The sequence below is a fragment of the Mustela nivalis genome (assembly GCF_964662115.1).
Source record: "Mustela nivalis genome assembly, chromosome: 7".
Classification (NCBI taxonomy): domain Eukaryota; kingdom Metazoa; phylum Chordata; class Mammalia; order Carnivora; family Mustelidae; genus Mustela; species Mustela nivalis.
The window spans coordinates 99,251,174-99,271,316 of record NC_139026.1 but is presented as its reverse complement, the minus strand read 5'-3'; positions in this window follow the sequence as shown (position 1 = coordinate 99,271,316).

The following is a 20,143-nucleotide window of genomic DNA, read 5'->3' as shown; positions in this document are numbered from 1 at the left end:
AATCAAGAAAATATCCTGCAATCTGAAAAAAGATGAATTGATATAAAAGAATGCTGAACATTTACCGGGTGGAGTCTATATTGGGCCAAATGGATTTCCTATACCCCTTTTCCTTGGACCATCAGATGGGACATCTGTGTAAATTAGGGACTTTAAGGAATTAAAAGACAATTTGTCCTCTGGGGCCCACTCTGGACCCAGCATGACTCCAAATGGATTTTATAGATTGACCACCAGCTTTAAGCTATTTCTACTGTTTGGATATTGTCTGTATGGTTAGTGAACAGATTGAATGCTATCCAGTTGACATACTGATGCCACAACATTGGTAAAGAAATTAATAGCTGACATTTTTTTTCTTGGCATTCCTTTATGGATTAAATCAGACCAAATAACTCATTTTACAGCAGAAACAAACCCTTTGCTTACAAAAACTCTGAGGCACTCATTACAATTCCATACTTCACACCATTCTCAATTATAAAGGCAAGTAGAATATAAAAATCCAGGCCCAAAAAGAAGGACATTAGAAGAATCTCTCAAGAAATAACTTAAGGGATCAGAAGCATTATCTCTGTCCTTTATAAAAATCCAGAATATTCTCAACAGGAGACCCGGATTTACTCCTTTTGAAATAGTTTTCCGTCATCTTATGCCTACTAGTTTGCATTCCGAGATGGTGTGAACATCGTGGGGACTTAGGTGAACAATTAGTGCTGTGATTAGCTATAATAAAAGAACTAACTAACATACTTAGAGCAAGTCATCAACAGGTAAAAATGACATGGCCTCCACCGACTGACGAACCCTACTATCCCTTTCAACCAGGAGGTTAGGTGTACATTCAGATTTTTAGAAGAAAGCACACACGGTCATCTCACTGGGAAAGAACTTACAACATACTGCTGTCCTAGACTGCTATCAAAATGTAAAAAAAGATAAACACAAAATCAAACAAATGAATAAAAACCTCTGGGGTTCATGTGAGCCACACCAAGCTAAGTCCAGATCATTCCTCCTACGTTGTAGTGTTTTCTAAAATACATGCATACATACATATATAAATAAGCATTGGCAACATTCCATATATTTTAGAAATTCATGAGAAAACCTTTATTTTCTTTTCGAAATTTCTTTGAGCAATTAAGACCTTTATGAGGTCCTTCAGTTTAATCTTTTGCAAGCTATGAGTCACAGAGGAAATACACTTGGAAATATTTGTAGAAATATTTTAGTTTTAACAATAAGAGCAATTAAAATATCAGAGCACATTTGTAGGACAGCTCACAAGCCATAGTGTATGTGTTCAAGATAGCAGGATTCAGCATTGGAAGAGAATAATCTAGATAAGATCTTAGTATTTTGTGTAATATTGTTAATGTGAAAGAATAATCCAGTGATATTAACAGTAAATGAACAAGGTACTTGCCAGATATATAACCAAGGGGGAAATACATCCCTATAGCAAAACAACTAGTGATACAAACTTGTGTAACCAACATTTAATCCAGATACAGACCTATAAGTATGAGACATATTATAAATTAAAATTAGCTTTGCTGTGCTGAAATGACTAAAGTATGGAATCATTTAAAAACTAATATTCAAAGTGAAAGAAAAATCTCAAATGATCAGTCAGGTAAGGTGAAAAAAGATTCTCCAAGAGGGACCTAAACAAAATCTCTTGAATCTATGAATACTACCTTATTTGGGGGGGGGGGCTATTTGCAGGTATAATTAAGTTAAGAGTCTTAAGATAAAGTCACCCTTGATTGTCCAGGGTGGGCCCTGAATCAAATGATACATATCCTTATAGGAGACATACAGGAAATAGATACTCAGAGGAGAAAGCCAATCTGAAAACAGAGATTGGGGTCATGTGGATAAAGCCAAAGAAAGGAATGCTGACGGCCACCAGAACCTGGAAAAGATGATTCTCCCCTAGAAGGAGTGAAGTTCTCTTGACACCTCGATTTTGGAGTTCTGCTTCAAGAAAGATGTAAGAATAAATTTTGTTGTTTTAAGCACCCAGTTGTGGTTGTTTGTGAATAGCAGCCATAGGGAACTAATCAGCAAAGCTGACTTAGAAGCATAAGGACGACTACTACACATTTAGAAATATTCCGTAGATATTTCTCATAGGTCTCTAGCCTTATGGGGTTCTTCATATTAAAATTCTGTGATATTTATTAGTTAGAAATGATATACTCTTATTCTTACTGATTAACATGATGATGAAAATGTATAAATTAGTAGTTGTCACAACATAAAAGTGCCATTATTAGTTTTGTTCTTTCTACTATGCTTGACTTCTTTGATAGGAAAGAAGACTTGGGCATGCTTTCTATGGATAGAAAAGGTGCTCACAGATGTTCCCAAATGCAGGCAACAAGATAGGAGGAAGCATTTATCAGGTCATGAAATGTCTCTTATACAATACCTGTCTGACTCATATTGGGCGTCCTGATCTTAAGCTCCCCAACCACAGTCAGCAGTAGTGATATGGTGTATATATTCTGCACATCTTTACATACAGCATATATGTATAGCATATATGTTATATATATATAACATAATATATAATATTATTATAATATTATATTTTATATATACTTTTTTTTTCTATCAGCAAAAGATGGGGAGAAAGACAGTATAAAGGGAAAATAAGAAAAATGGTTGCTAAAGCTGTTTTCAACTGTCCTAGAATATTTCAAATTAAGTAAAAAGAGTTTAAGCCAAGGCTTCTCAACCTTGGCACTGTTGGCATAGACCAGATATCATGTCAGTTTGGATGGGGCAATTCTTTTATGGGTGCTTCCTGTGTATCACAGCATGTTTAGCAGAATTCCTCTTCTCTACCCACCAGTAATATCTCTCCTCCCAACTGTGATCATTAAGAAGGTCTCCTGGCATTGTCAGCTATTTTCTGGGAGGACACCTCCAGTAAAGAACAACTGGTTTAAGCATATCATTTTCAGGCCCATTTTATTCCTGTGTGAAATTTGAATCTTCACAATGACTAGATAGAGTATATCATTTCTGTTTCAATTTCATATTGTTCTACACCAGGGCAATAATGGTAAACAGTCATTTCTATTTCCTAACCTCATGGAGCTTGAAGTTTCAAGGGGAAGACCCACTGAAATTAAATTACTATGAAAGCAGATGCATGCTGATAAATGATAGCACATGCAATTAGTTGCCAATTCATAGCTCTTTCCTCTTTACCAAGAAAACTGGCATTTGTTCTGGGTGGCAAAAATACCCAATTAGATGATGATGCCTATTCCTTTTTGCCAGAAATTTACTTCGTGGACTCACTTGCCTTTTAGGGTAGTCATTTGATGAATTTTGTTGAATAAAGTGAAAGAAACTGGAATTTTAGAGGAAATACTCTCCTCTCTGCCAAAAAGTAAGCTGATTTCTCTGCCCAATCCTTTATTCTCCCTTTCCCCATCTTTGAAATTGTAAAATGGCTGTGAGGCTGAGTGGTGGGAGCCTTTTTGTTACACTGGGATGAACGGAGAGAGTCAAGCAGTGTGGACCTGGAGACCAGACACAACTGAAATGTGAAACAGAAAGTAATAAGCACTCCTGTAAACACAACTGCAGCCTCATGTTAAGTCTTTCTCTCTGGTAGTAATGCCACTGGTTTTCACAGCAAAACCATAAAATAATGACAACACTGAGTTTGTGTGCCCTGCAGCAGCCAGGCAAGAAGGCTGCAGAATCAGCTTCGCAAATAAGTGCTTTTAACTCGTCAGTTTCCTTTTATCAATACCTAGATGCCTGAAATGATTTTGGGGGAGGATTTCATATATTTTTTTGGAGGGAAGAAGATTTATCAACCTCATCATGCACTATTAGGTGGGTTGCTTTTGAATAGTCTATCTCATCACACACTTCTGTTGTATACCTATACTAACTGGATGAAAGTTAGTATTTTCCTTTGAATTTTTATTTAGATACCCTTGAGTTTATTTGGTTTTTCATCTAGTAAGCAAAAGTTTATTTGAAAACTGCATGAGCGATTTCGATTTTTAATACCAAGAAAATGAAATCCTTTCAGGAATACTTTTGTTTTTCTATTAGTTTAAATTCGTTTTTCCTACTCTAGCTGAAGTTTCTGACTTTATCACTGAGTTAGAAATCTACATGACCAGTTCAAAGGCTATTTTTGCTTTTTTAATGTCACTTCTCTATTTGTCTGCTTTTTGTATTTTTATCCTTCCATTTGAATAACTGGCTTGGGCTTTCAGTTTTACACAATGTAGGGCTCCAGATAATAATGGACATAGTAGACATGGGCCATTTTAATTACTATCCTGCAACTGAATATATTTCTTATTTCAGTGGAATCCTCCATTGTGCCATTTTTAATAAGAAGCAAAATTGAGCTCTACCTAATTCCTAAATTCTAAGACTCATGTATCACTCTTGGGCTCTGGATTTTCTGTTTCTACCCAACAACCTGAACCCAGAGAAGCATTACAAAGATGCAAAGAGATTTAAAAATTATTTTATTGCAGAGTCTGGTTATGAAGTAACAGTGGAAAAATGGTAACAATTTCTTAATAATCAAACTGATACAGTAGTCCTTTCTTTACAACCAAAAATTTTTGTCTTAAGGGTCTATTTTCTGGGCCTAGTTCTTTAAATTTCTAACAATACTGTGAGCTACTTAATGTCTTTTTAATGAAATTTCAGTTAGCCAGAGTTTGCTGTAATGCACCAAATAATTCAGAGCTGTGTTAAGCCTTACTGGAATCTGAGGTAAAAAGAAAAATCAGTAATACTGGCAATATATATATTTGATATTTTGTTCATCATGAGTCCTTACAATAATTTTATTTCTTAAAACACTATCATTAAAATATTATTCATCTTGATTATTTTGTGTCTCTGTGTGTGTGTGTGCAGACAGCTAAGTACCAATAATGCAGTGTACAGGAGGTCTAAGGCTATTGAATGAACACATCAAAGAATGATCTATAGCCAATGTCATACAGTTGTAGAGTCTTGAAGAAGGTTGTTACAGGAAAGGATGGAAATACATGACACAGAGTATCCTTTGGCTTAGTGTATATTATGCCAGATCCCATTTTTTATTCTAAATTTATTATTTATATACTGGTATTAGAAATTAATGGGGCACCTGGGTGGCTTGGTCAGTTAAAGCGGCTGCCTTTGGGTCCGGTCATGATCCCAGAGTCTGGGGATCAAGCCCTGCATTGGGCTCTCTGCTCAGCAGGGAGTGTGCTTCTCCCTCTCTCTCTGCCTGCCAGTCCTCCTGCTTGTACTCTCTCTCTGTGTCAAAGAAATAAATAAAAGCTTAAAAAAATTTAATTTGTAGAATTAAAATTAATTTGAAGAATTTGTAGGCAATTAATCTATTTGTGATGGGCTCCCATGCAAAATATCACAAATTTATTGAATTGCTCCAACCTGTGATAGCAAGAAACATCCTAATCTCATCATATTCTTTTTTTTTTTTTTTCTCATCATATTCTTGATAAAATTTTGATTTAAAACTTAAAAATTATTTTCAGTGTCCTGTTTAAAAAAAAACAAAACAAAACAGGCTATAGAGTGTTATTGTTAGCTTAAGTTCAACATAGATTCTAACATTTTAGTCATTTTAGGGACATAAAAACATATTTCAACATGAAAAGAAGTTTTTACAGTGCAATAGGATATGGACTTGCCAGGAGACATTAAGCCAATCCTTCTAAAAGAACTTATTTTATATATAAAATGCTCTTTTGAGAGCACTTTATACATACACATGCACGCACACATCCAGAATGCTAATTTATTAACTTTCAGTGAGAAATATTATTTTCATGGGAACTGGAATACTTGTGTCAGCCAAAAGAGGCTACTGCTATCCTGTTATTGAATGTAATTTACTAGACAATCCAATAAAGTTTTTCTGTAATCATGATTCTGAGCACTGTGCCAGAAGATATGTTGTTGCTTACCAATATACACGGAGTTCCCTCTCTCCAGGTTAGTGATTGGATGGGCACAAGCTAATTTGACTCCAGTTATTCTGGTTTTTTTCTTTTAAGATTTTATTTATTAATTTGAGAGAGAAAGAGAGAGCATGAGCAGAGGAGGGGGGGCAGAGGCAGCCAGAGCAGCAGACTCCCCGCTGAGCAAAGAGTCGGATGTGGGACTCGATTTCAGGACCCTGGGATCATGACCTGAGCTGAAGGAAGATGCTTAACAGACTGAGCCACCCAGGCATGCTGACTCTGATTATTCTTAATCCTATGCATAAAGGAAGGACCACCTTCTTTCTTATATGACCCATGTCATCTCTTCTCACATGTGATAATGTGTTCATTTTGGGTTCAGGCAAATCTTGCTGGCCAGGGTGGATTTTTGCCTCTATAAACTGGCTGCACTTGTTTTGTTGTTGTTGTTGTTGTTTGTTTGTTTTTTCGTTTTTTTACCAAGGAGAAATCAAAATGTCTTGACTAAAACAACCATGTTTTGAAAATACAAAACAAGTCTAATAATGTTTACTTTATAAAATTTCAAAAAACAATTTGTAAGAGGATTAACCTAAAATTATATATTGCATGGAATGCTAACCATAAAAATTTTACTACATGTCACATTATTTATAGTTTTTAAGAACACAGGTCTGCATTCTAGTGATCAACAGGGAATCATACATTTTTTAAAAAGTGTTACATATGCTATCATTTCTGGGAAAACCCATTTAGCTTATCACTCTTAAAGCTGTTTTTTTTTTCTTCTTAGAGACAAAATTTTATATCAACTCTAAATCACTTCCTGTTTCTATTCAATATCTATTTCCAGCATTTCAAAATAGTATTCTAAAAACATTTGTGTTCAGATTATCTAGCGGAGAATTGGGTCGCCTGCATTCTTGAGCCATGTTTTTTTCCTTCCTTTTCTCCCTTTTTTTTTTTTCCTCCCCCTCACCTCTCTTTCTCTCACCTTTTTCTCTTTCTCTCTCATTTTCTTTTCCTTGTGCTCTATAAGATACAAATGTACTTTAGTAATCTCCTACCTGTACACAGCTTTTCTTATGTTTGTGTCTTAGTTACTTGGGCTATTTATGGTGACTAGATTGTCACCGTGTCATAGCAGTGTTACACTGCAAAGTATCCTTAAGTTTAATATTTTTCTTTTAAAAAATGGAATGATTTTTATATAAAATTGAGTCTAAATACAATACATATAAAACACTGTTTACGCAAGATACTATATACCTTGCATTTACTATCAAATGTCACTGTCAAATACCCCAAAGCTACCTATGCATTCTTGTTTGAACACTGCTTTATTTAGACTTTGTTTTTTGTTCTTTTTAAGATTTTATTTACTTATTTGAGAAAGAGAGAGAGAGAGAATGAGCAGGGGGGAGGAGCAGAAGGAGAGGGAGAAGCAGATTCCCTGCAGAACAGGAAGTCCCATAAGGGACTGGATCCCTGGATCCTGGGTTCATGGCCTGAACTGAAGAAAGATGCTTAACTGGCTGAATCGCCCAGGTGACCGACCCTATCTCTTCTAACTTTGTAAAAGTAAAACCTGGTATGTTTACACCCTGACAGCTGAAAAATAGGATCAGGCTCTTGGTCAATGATCTCTTCCCTCTTTCCATAGGTAGAGCAAAAACCCTGGTTTCGATTCAGTTATTCAGTTTCAACCTCATTAAGAGAGGTTCTGATTTGGGATTTTTATAAAGTAGAACAACTTCTGTAAGGACATGAGGCTTTTTAAAACTAAAAATGGGCTTTATGGGAGGCTTCTCAACACAGTATGCTAGAGAGATAAGTTCTATTCCCTAAACCAGAGTATAAACTCTTGTGTTAGACTCCTTCTCCAACCTTATAGTAAGGAATAATAATTAGGAAGATTTGCATAACAGTATCTTCCTTGGTGATGAAGTTTTGTTATTACCAATAAAAACAACAGTCCCATTTGCTAAGCATTTATAATATGCCAGGCCATGTGCTTAGTTCTTTGTATATAACACTTATTTTTAATTCACTTTAGCTTCCCTGCAGGAGGGAATGGTAGCATGACAGATTATTATTATTAGCTATTGGAGGGAAAAGAAACCTAAGATTTAGTGGCTTAAGTAAGTTATTGAAGGTAATATAACAAGTAAAGTCACCAATACTTGAATTTAAGTTTGAATCCAAATGCAATGCTCTCACTATTACTCTTCCAAGTGGGGAGAAGCTATTATCTGTAGATTCCTCTGGAATCCAGTGACTTTAGTGCTTGATGTTTGATGTGGAATGAAGAAAGCTTTCATTTAATGTCCTACTGGGGATATGAAATGTGGCAATATGTTCTTCAACTGTGTCTTCTTTACAATGAGAGAAATTTCAGGATGAAAAATGTTCACAAACAAGTTGAATTCTTGCCACTTAACAGGTTTAGTTTCCAAAGAATAGCCTTTTCTCCTTTAAACTAGAATAGGATATCATTGCATGAAGTCCTGATTAATAAAGTATAGCCTAGCAGTTATCATTCATTCCCCTACTGTAAAAATGTCTCAAGGGAACCTCTCCCAAGGGAGTATATAGTTCTTCGGAACTAAGAAAGCATTAGTGTTTTAGGAAAGATCTCTTGATATTTGTTTAATGCAGATAATTTTGACTTATTAGTTTAACTAATCTTGGTCATTTAAACTTTCCTAACAGCTAAGAGAAAGTTAAGTGTGCTCTGAAAACTTTCACATGCAATACAACTATTACCCTGGCATAAACATGAAATAGAATTTAAAATAAAATCTGAAAAGAGTTTAATAAAATGCATCAACAAGAAAATTTTTGTGACATAAATTTTAATAATTAGAATTTTAAGTGATGATGTTATACTAGGATATATTAAAATTTGGGGTATTTTATATAATTTCTGGAACAGTTAAAGCATTTACCCACACAATGTAACCTAAGAAGCTTTATCATTTAAACATTAAATAGCAATTAAATAATTACCTAAAGTATTAGAAAACACTTTTACTTACAACTTCTATTTAACTTCATTGCCATTATAAATATTACCTAATGTTTGCTCATAGCTTTTAATAAATGGGCTCAAACATATAGAGCATGATAAAGACAGCCCAACTTGAATATTGTGATCCACACAATTAAAATTCCAAATCACTGCTGTCAAGTACTTACCTCTTAGACATCCTTCCTTATTTATAAGGCCTAGCTCTTAATGTCCTAATGTCTTAAACAGCCTTGATAATTTTACTCTCAGATGGATACCTTAGCTTCCAGTTTCTTTATGTCTGTTATAGTGACCTTTCCTTCTAATTTATCTTCTGTAGCTATTCACATAGTTAAATCTTGGAGCTAGTAACCAGAAACAGCAGAATCTAATCAACAATTTAAAAACTCTTCTCTCCTGCCACAATGCTCCATTTGACCTCAATTACTCCAGTAACTGACTGTGGTAACATTGAAGAGTTTAGTTCATTAAAACCACCTAATTTCTCACTATTCATAGCTTTCTGGCTGCTTTTTACTTGCCCAGCTAAAATTCCATGATATTTTACTGTTATTGTTATTATTTAATAATCAGTTCCCTTCTCCATTCCCTCAATCCTATTCTCTGGCAAAATCAAGCCCTGGAAGAATGGTGGTTTCTCCATATTTGCATTGGAACAGGTAACTGTTCTCGGAAAGAAAAATTATATAAATAAATAATTCCATATTCTTATCAAGTCAATTTCAGGTTTTCACTTCTTATTCATCTCAAATTTTCTAAAATATTATCTATGTATCCTGTGTCCTCTTCTCCCTTTCTACTTCAGATTCATTCTAGTTCAATGACACTTCTGCTCCCAAAGCTCGACTGCTCTGCCCAGGTCTCAGAGACTTCATGCTGCTAAATCTCTATTTTTTAACTCGCTTATAGTCAACCCTTTACTTAATGTTAAACTCAACCTCTTTCCTTGGCTTTCAAAGACCTATGTGATCTGGGTCCTACTTTTTCATTCAGTATTGTCTTATTCAATATTCAGTTCTACCTTTATTTCCAATTACTCAGCCACATTAATCTTCATTCCATTTAAAAAAAAAAAAACTTAAGTTTTTCCTATCTTAGGAACTGAACAGCTGTTTTATTTCTGCTGACTTGCTAGCTCTTTCTTGTCATTCAGATTATAACTTACTTAAATGTTATCTTCCTGGAAAGGGCTTTCCTGACCATCAAACATGAGATATACACTCAGTCATTCTTTAGAACACCAAATATTTTTATTTTATGGATGCTATACAATATTCTTGGCTATTTGTTGATTAAATAGTGTCTAAATGCCTTAACCAGAATATGAAATACATGCGAACAGATACTTAATTGCCTTACTTATAATTTATTCCCAGCATAGGAAGCCCCAAAAAAGTGAGACTGAATTAACTCTCCAAATTCATCCAGTTTGCCACCAATCCCCATGTTTTCTGCTTTTAAGATATATATATATGTGTGTGTGTGTGTATAAAAATATATAAATATATATAAATACATTTATAGAGAGAGATTAAAGAGATTTTTATACATACATATATTTTAATCTCTTGAATCTGCTAAGATTTTGCTATTAGGGTTTTTATATATACTATCCTTTCTGCCCTGATTGCTCTTCTCTTTCTCATAAAGGGTATCTTTTCCTCAACTTTTAGGGTTCTCTTCATATATTATCATCCCAGAAAGAGCTGGTCACCCTATTCCGTGTAGAGTTACTGTTCCTCCCAGTCTTTACTCTTTTATCCTCTCCTTGCTTCATTTATAGCACTAATCACAACCTATTTTGTTTTTTTCCTCTTGTTTATTTTTGATCACATCATTTTAAGTTTCCATCAGAGGAATAACCATGTCTGTCTAGCTCAATTTTATCTTAAGTGTGATAAAAACACATAATATAAAATTTACACCTTAAAAAAAAATAATTTTTAAATGTATAGTTCAATAATTAGCTCAACTATTTTTTATCTCTTCTTTCTAGAATGTTGCCTGACACAGAGGAAGTGCCTGATAATGACTGTGAAAAGAATAAATGAAACATTTTGCAACTGGATCAGCTCCTTTTCTGTTTCTTTCTTTCGTTTTATTTTATTTTATTTTTTTTTTAGTTTTTAAATTTTTAATTAATTTTATTTTTTTAAAAGATTTTATTTATTTATTTGAGAGGGAGAAAGCACTGTTGGGTGGGGGGACAGAAGGAGAAGGAGACACAGACTCCCTGTTGAACAGGGAGCCTGGTGCAGTCCTATCCCAGGACCCTAAGATCATGACCCGAGCTGAAGGCAGACACTTAAACCACTGAGCCACCAACGTGCCCCTTCTTTTCTGCTTTTCACTCATTATTTTCAGTATAGCCCTAAACTTCATTTCTTTGAGATTACCCAGTAAGAATACAATAGCTAGTTTGCCTAATTACTTTTGGATCTTTAAATCTAGTCCTTGGGTTTGTCTATATCCATTTATTTTATTAATGTCAAAAATTCCTTGGATCCCATTTATCTCTATTTTCTAGGCCAGCCTTATAAATTCTGAGAAAACAAAACAAATTTTATGGGGATTATAACTTCATTTTAAATACTTCCTAGGTTGAGTTCAATTTGTCTTATATACATCGAAATTGGTTTGAATCCAAAGTAGAGAAAATAATCATAACTATCCTACGAATATTTTGAAGTGCCAGTCCAGAGATAAACAATAACCTTATGAGGTAGGTTCTATTAATTTAGTTACTTATCTAATGATCACTTACTATATCAGGGCCTTGGGGTATGTGTTGTTAAGCAAGACATAGTGTCTGAAAACAGAAGTGTTTATTCTGTGGTGGATACTGAGAAACAAATGAGTAATTACATAGTGATGTGGAACATTTTAGGATAAAAAGTAAACACAGGACTTCTTTGAAGCACATAAGAAAAAAAGATACTAAATCTTCTGAGTCCATTTATAGATGAGAAAACTGAGGCCTAGAGAAGTTCATGTGTTTTAATGCTAACATGTTGAACATATTAAAAAATTCTAAAAGATAGTAAAGCCAAAATTGAAATCATACTTTGTCTCATTCTGTAATTTAACTTCTTAATAATGCTATTGTATTACCTCCCATATATATATTGAGTACCTGTTTCAAACACTATATTTTATATATATTACATTATTTAAATTTCACAAACACTTGGAGGAAGATGGCAGACTAGGAAGATCCTAAGCTTACCTCATGTCAACCTAGATGTAAATAACTGTCAGAACAGACTCTCCACAGCTAATTATAGAGAAGAAGCCACACTGAAATCACTAGGAGGGGTGGGGGCATGGTTTGGAATCAAACCAACCTGTGAGGCTAACCATAACAGGAAGGAAACCTCAAGAATGGAGAAAGGAGAGGACCTGACCCCACACCAGAACCCCAGCTATGGGGGACCTGCCCTGGGAAGACAAATCTCCATGACATTTGCTTGTGAATGACAGAAGCTTAACTTTGCAAGTTTTTACCATCAGTAAACCAGCACTTAACATCTGGAACTTTAAATAGAGCTCTAGGAAAGCAGGAAGGCAATAGGAAACTGAGTTCCTGCCCTTAAAGAGACAGCATAGCAGACAACCCCTCTGAGATACAGGGTAGAAGCAGCAGTTGGAAAAATGCTTGGGGCATACTGGAAGGAGATTTATTTACTAATCTCAGTATATGTGTAGGAAGGACAGGGATCTTCAGGAGACTTCTCTAAGAAAAAAAGAGATGGTAGGACCCATTTCTTTCCCCATGCCCAGCCTACAATCAGGGATGCCTGTAGGAACAAGCACAAATACTCTCCACTTAGCTTGTTAAGAGTGTACCTCACTCCTGCATTCTCCTATTGATCCACTCCAACCAATATGTCTTACTTGGCAGGGGTCCATCCAAAACTGCTCTATAATTGCTTCTCAGCCTTTTGGCTAAGATCAAGTACAAAACTGCTCTACAAGTGTGGCATTAACAGACAGCCCCGACAGGGGCCAGCAACACTCCAGTTACTCTGGCCCTGGGGAGAGAGGAAGATAACCAGAAACACTGGTTCAACTGTAGCTCCAGTAGTGGGATGAAGGCAGATATCTGGTCTGAAAATCTCTCAGGGGATAACACATGGAGAGCGCCCTACAGTTCAGTGAGACTGCAATTCTAGTAAACATCAGGTCTGACACAACTCAAGCCCAAGATATCTGCAGACTGGCCTCTTTAACAACACAGGGATCAAACCCTACCCACAATAGGCAAAGAGAGACATTGCAGATGACTACACTGAAGGTAAACACATCTCAACCACAACAGTAGGGCAAATGCAACATACACAGGATATACTCCTGAAGGACGAGGTCCTGGTGACAGAGGACATTGCACTGCTGGGAAGTATAGGACTGCTTTCCCATAAAGCCACTATTTTCAAAAGCAGGAGATGTAGTCTGTTTTACATAGAGACAGACACAGAGAGTTAGGCAAAATGAGGAGACTGAGAAATATGTCCCAAATAAAAGAACAACGCAAAAGGCAAGGGAAGCAAGGGAAAAAATGAACTATTGGGATTTCATCAAGATCAAAAGCTTTTGCACAGCAAAGGAAACAGTTAACAAAATCAAAAGACAACTGACAGAATGGGAGAATATATTTGCAAACGACATATCAGATAAAGGACTAGTGTCCAGAATCTATAAAGAACTTAGCAAACTCAACACCCAAAGAACAAATAATCCAATCAAGAAATGGGCAGAGGACATGAACAGACATTTCTGCAAAGAAGACATCCAGATGGCCAACAGACACATGAAAAAGTGCTCCATATCACTCGGCATCAGGGAAATACAAATCAAAGCGACAATGAGATATCACCTCACACCAGTCAGAATGGCTAAAATCAACAAGTCAGGAAATGACAGATGCTGGCGAGGATGTGGAGAAAGGGGAACCCTCCTCCACTGTTGGTGGGAATGCGAGCTGGTGCAGCCACTCTGGAAAACAGCATGGAGGTTCCTCAAAATGTTGAAAATAGAACTGCCCTATGACCCAGCAATTGCACTATTGGGTATTTACCCTAAAGATACAAATGTAGTGGTCCAAAGGGGCACATGCACCCGAATGTTTATAGCAGCAATGTCCATAATAGCCAACCTATGGAAAGAACCTAGATGTCCATCCACAGATGAATGGATCAAGAAGATGTGGTATATATACACAATGGAATACTATGCAGCCATCAAAAGAAATGAAATCTTGCCATTTGCGACAACATGGATGGAACTAGAGCGTATCATGCTTAGCGAAATAAGTCAAGCAGAGAAAGACAACTATCATATGATCTCCCTGATATGAGGAAGTGGTGATGCAACAGGGAGGCTTAAGTGGGTAGGAGAAGAATAAATGAAACAAGATGGGATTGGGAGGGAGACAAACCATAAGTGACTCTTAATCTCACAAAACAAACTGAGGGTTGCTGGGGGGAGGGGGTTTGGGAGAAGGGGGTGGGATTATGGACATTGGGGAGGGTATGTGCTTTGGTGAGTGCTGTGAAGTGTGTAAACCTGGTGATTCACAGACCTGTACCCCTGGGGATAAAAATATACGTTTATAAAAAATAAAAAGTTAAAAAAAAAAAAAAAAAGAATATATCACAATAACAGCAAAAGAACTAAGTGACAGGAGCTAAGCAATATGTCTGATAGAGAATTCAAAGTAATGGTCATAAAGATAATCACAAAGTTAAGGATTTCAGTGGGGCCTCTACAAACAGAAAATATAAAAAAGAACCAATCATAGATGAGGAATTCAATAACCAAAATTAAAAATTAACTAAAGTGGGGCGCCTGGGTGGCTCAGTGGGTTAAGCCGCTGCCTTCGGCTCAGGTCATGATCTCAGGGTCCTGGGATCGAGTACCGCATCGGGCTCTCTGCTCAGCAGGAAGCCTGCTTCCTCCTCTCTCTCTCTGAAAAAAAAAAAAAAAATTAACTAGAGTGAGTAAATAGTAGACTAGAGGACTCCAAAGAACAGATTAGGGTGCTAGAAGACAGAGTAATGGAAAACAATCAAGCTGAAAGGATAGAGAAAAATAAGAAGAAATGAAGACAGTTCAAGGGAACTCAGAGATAACATTAAGCACAAAAACATTTGCATTATAGGGAACTCAGAATGAGAAGAGGAGGACAGAAAATTTATTTGAAGAAATAATACCTGAAAAGTTCCCAAATATGGACAAGAAAACAGAAATCCAGATCTAGAAGGCACAGAGAGTCTGCAACAAAACAAACCCAAGGAAGTCCACAAAAAGACATCATAATTAAAATGGCAAAAAGTAGTGTTAAAGAGAGGATTTTAAAAACAGTAGGAAGAAAGGAAACAGTTACAGACAAGGGGAATGATATCAGGCTATGAGCCAGTTTTTGAGTAAAAACTTTGCAGTCCTGAAGAAAGTGGCATGATATATTCAAAGCTATGCAGGGGGAAAAGCACCACCACCACCACCAATGACAAAATAGAAAAACAAACAAAAACCCTGCAACCAAGAATACTCTATCCAGGAAGGCTGTCATTCAGAATAGGAGGAGAGACAACGAGTTTCCCAGACAAAACCATTAAAAGAATTCATCACCACTAAACCAGTTTTACAAGAAATGTTAAAGGGGATTCTTTCAATGGAAAGGGAAGACCATAAGCAGGAATAAAAAAAAAAAAAAAGTAGGAAAGGAAAAAATTTCAAAGGTACATATAAACATAATAAAAGTAGATTAATTAACCTTTAATGAAGTTAAAACAGAAAAGCAACAAATTCAAGTATATCTACAAAAATTAGTCAAGGGGTTCACAAAATAATAGCTATATGCTAAAATGTTGTAGGGGGAAGAGTGAAAAATTTAGTGCTTCTGGAATGGGTTCAAACTTATGCAATCACCAACTTAATATAGGCTATTATATGCATAGGATATTATATATAAACCCAATGGTAACCACAAATGGAAACCCTGTAACGGATATGCAAAAAATGAAAGAAAAATGGTCCAGGCATATCACTAGAGAAGGCCACCAAGTCAAAATGGAAGAGAAAAAGGGAAGAAAGGAACAGAGAAGAAATATAAAAACAACCATCAAAAGGGCAGTAAGTACATACTGTCAGTAATTACTTTGAATGTAAATGGAATAAACACTCCAGGCAAAAGACAGGGTGACAGAATGGATAAAAAAGCAAGACAGATCTATATGCTGCCTACAGGAGACTTATTTCAGACCTAAAGATACATGCAGATCGAAAGTGATAGGATGAAAAAACATTTATCATGCAAATGGAAGTGCAAAGAAAGTTGTGATTGCAATACTTTTATCAGATAAAATAGACTTTAAAATAAAGACTAACAAGAGGGAAAGAAGGACACTAAAGGGATCATAATCATCAAGGGAACCATTCAACAAGAAGATATAATAATTGTAAATATTTATGCACACAAGGTGGGAGCAACCAAATAAATAAAGCAGCTCATTACAAACATAAAGAAAGCAATAGTAACACAATAATAGTAGGAGACTTTAACACCACACTTACATCAATAGATAAAATATTCAAGGAGGAAAGAAACAAGGAAACAATGGCTTTGAGTGATAATTGGACCAGATGGATCTAATAGATACATTCAGAAAATTCAACCCAATAACAAAGAAATATACATTATTTCCAACTGCACATAGGTCTTCAGAATAGATCACATATTGGGCCACAAAGCAAGTCTTAACAAATTCAAAAAGACTGAAATCATATTATGCTTTTTTTTTTTTTTCTGACCACAATGCCATAAAACTAGAAATTGACCACAAGAAAAAATCTGGAAAGAACACAAATACATGTAGGTTAATATATTGCCACTAAATGATGAATGTGTTCACCAAAAAATCAAAAGGGAAATGAAAAAAATGCATGGAGACAAATGAAAATGAAAACACAAAGCTCCAAAATTCTGGAGATGCAGCAAAAGTTGTTATAAAGGAAGATTATAGCATACAGGCCTATCTCAAGAAGCAAGAAAAATCTCAAACAACCAAATCTTATACTATAAGGACCTATTTTACTGTCCTTGCTCCCCTCCCCCCAGGGGACTTAAAAACAAGTCCCAGAAACCAGCTCCAGGTGTGAAGGCCAAAAAAACAAGGCTGTACCCACCTCAAGTCTAGCCCTGACATAAATTCAGCCATCTTGGCAAAGCAAAAGCTGGCACCTTGCACTGTAAGAGTGGGTTAGCATAAGAATGGCTATCCTGAAGGCCCAGAAGTCATTTTACTGAGCGTCCCTAACAGGCTGACACTGCATATACCACTAGGGCGGTTAGGTGATGGCACCACAGGGACCAAATGTTGAAGAAAAACAAATCCTTAACTTTCAGAGATCACAATTCTGCAAGACTGGAGTCTTCCTTGGTTTGCAAATGTCCTGGTGATTTATGACAAAAAGGGCTATCTCTTCAATGGCCCAATTTCCAGAGACAAATGACTCAGTTCCTCAAGGCCTAAGGTCGCACCATAAAACTGAAGGAGGCTGAGGCAGAAGGAAATGTAAATAAAGTTAGATTTCTTCTAAACCTAAATCTCACTTAACCGCCAGGATGGCTTCAGGGTGACGCCGGGGTGGCAAAAGGTTAAAGAAAGTTAAACTGTCAAAGTGGGGCACAAGATATGTAGCTATGAAGAAGTGCCTTGAAAATAGTATATAAACCCTGGGCTTTGAGTGCTTGGGGTCCTTGTTGAAACCCGCTGCGCCGGGCAGATACTTGGACCCCAGCTAGCTGGAAATAAACCTCGCTGCGTGACTTGCATTATCGAGAGTGTTCTCTGTGTAATTGAGGAGCGGTTGACTCCGTACCCTAACAATGCCTAAAGGTACTAGAAAAAAGAAGAACAAAGAAAACACCAAACAAGTAGAAGGGAGAAAATAAACATTAGAGTATAAATAAATGAAAACCAAAACCGAAAAAACAAAACAAACAAAAACACCCTGAAAAACTCCACAACAGAACAGATCAGCAAAACCAGGAGCTGGTTCTTTGAGAAGACTAATAAAATTGATAAAACTTTACCCAGACTCATCAAAGACAGAAACAGAGAGAGAGAGAGGACTCAAAGAAAATAAAAAAAGGGAAGAAGAGAAATAACAACCAATCCACAGAAACATAAAATATTATTAGAGAATATTAGGAAAAATTATATGCCAATAAATTGGACAGTCTAGAAAAAATAGATTAATTCTTAGGAACATATGGCCTCCCAAAACTGAATCAAGAAGAAATAGAAAGTTTGAACAGACTGTTTACTAACAACGAAATTGAATCAGTAATCAAAAACTCCCACAAAAGCCCAGGAAGAGATGGCTGTGCAGGTGAATTCTACCAAACATTTAAAGAAGACTTAATGTCTATTCTTCTCAAACTACTCCAAAAAATAGAAGAGGAAGGAAAACTTCCAAGTTCATTTTATGAGCCCATTAACACCAAAACCAGATAAAGACATGACCAACAAAAAAAAAAGAAAAAAAAAAAAGAGAGAGTTCTACGTGCCAATGTCTCTGAAGGACAAAGATGCAAAAATCCTCAACAAAATACTAGCAGAACAAAACCAGCAATATGTTAAGAAAATCCTTCCCCACGACCAAGTGAGATTTATTCCTAGGAATACATATGTAGCAACACTTTTCTAGATATTTCTCCTGAGTCAATGGAAACAAAAGCAAAAAGAAACTACTGGAACTACATCAAAATAAAAACTTTTGCACAACAAAGGAAACAATCAACAAAACAAAAGGACAACCTACTGAATGGGAAATATTTGTAAACAGTATATCTAATAATGGATTAATATCCAAAAAATACAAACCTTTATACAACTCAACACCTGAAAAAGTGTAATCCAATTAAAAAATGGGCAGAAGACATTTTTCCAAAGAAAACATACAGATTACCAACACACACATGAAAAGATGCTCAACATCACTCATCATCAGGGAGATGCAAATCAAAATGATAATGAGGTACCACCTCATACCAGTCAGAATGGTTAAAATCAAAATCACAAGAAACAATGTGTTGACGAGTATGTGAAGATAAAGGAATCCTCATGCATTGTTGATAGGAATGCAAACTGGTGCAGCCACTGTGGAAAACAGTATGGAGGTTCCTCAAAAAATCAAAAATAGAATTATCATATAATCTAGTAATTCCACTACTTACTATTGATCCAAAGGAAATGAAAACACTAATTTGAAAAAAATATATATGGACCCCTATGTTTATGTAGCATTACTTAAAATAGCCAAGATATGGAGACAACTCAAGTGTCCATACATAGATTTCTGAATAAAGAAGAGGTGGTATATATGGTCAGCAAAATATTACTCAGCCATAAAAAAAGACTGAACTCTTACAGTAACATCAACGAATCTAGAGGGTATAATGCTAGATGAAATAAGTCAGTCAAAGACAAACATCATATGATTTTACTTATATGTGGAATTTAAGAAACAAAACAACAAAAGAGACAAAAAAAACAAACAGTCCCTTAAATACAGAGAACTGGTGCTTGCCAGAGGGGATGTGTTTGGGGAAATGGATCAAATAGGTGAAGTTGATTAAGAGTAATGTATAGAATTGTTGAATCATTCATTATATTATCACCTGAAACAATTATAACACTGTATGTTAATTATACTAGGACTAAAATAGATAGATAGATAAGTGATAGATTACATCATGAGAAATATTTTGCATAGTACTAAAATTGGGGTTTTTAAAAATTTTGCTTCATCAAAGGAATAAAAAAATGCAAAAGTTTGGTTTTATCAGTTTTTATATGAGAGTAGTTACCTTTAGGGAGGATACATAATTGCTCAAAGTGGAAAAAATACAGAGATTACTAGGACCCACATTTCTCCGTTGCAAAATACATGATTTTGAAAAATTGCCCTTAAAACAAAATATTAATAATACTTGCTATTTTCTCAAGGTCATATACACCATTAGTTCCACTATATTCTGAAATTCAGAAACTTTATTTCGGAAACAGAATAGGAGGAGTACACGAGGGCTATAATAGTAAATATTCAACAGATCTATATATAGTCTATA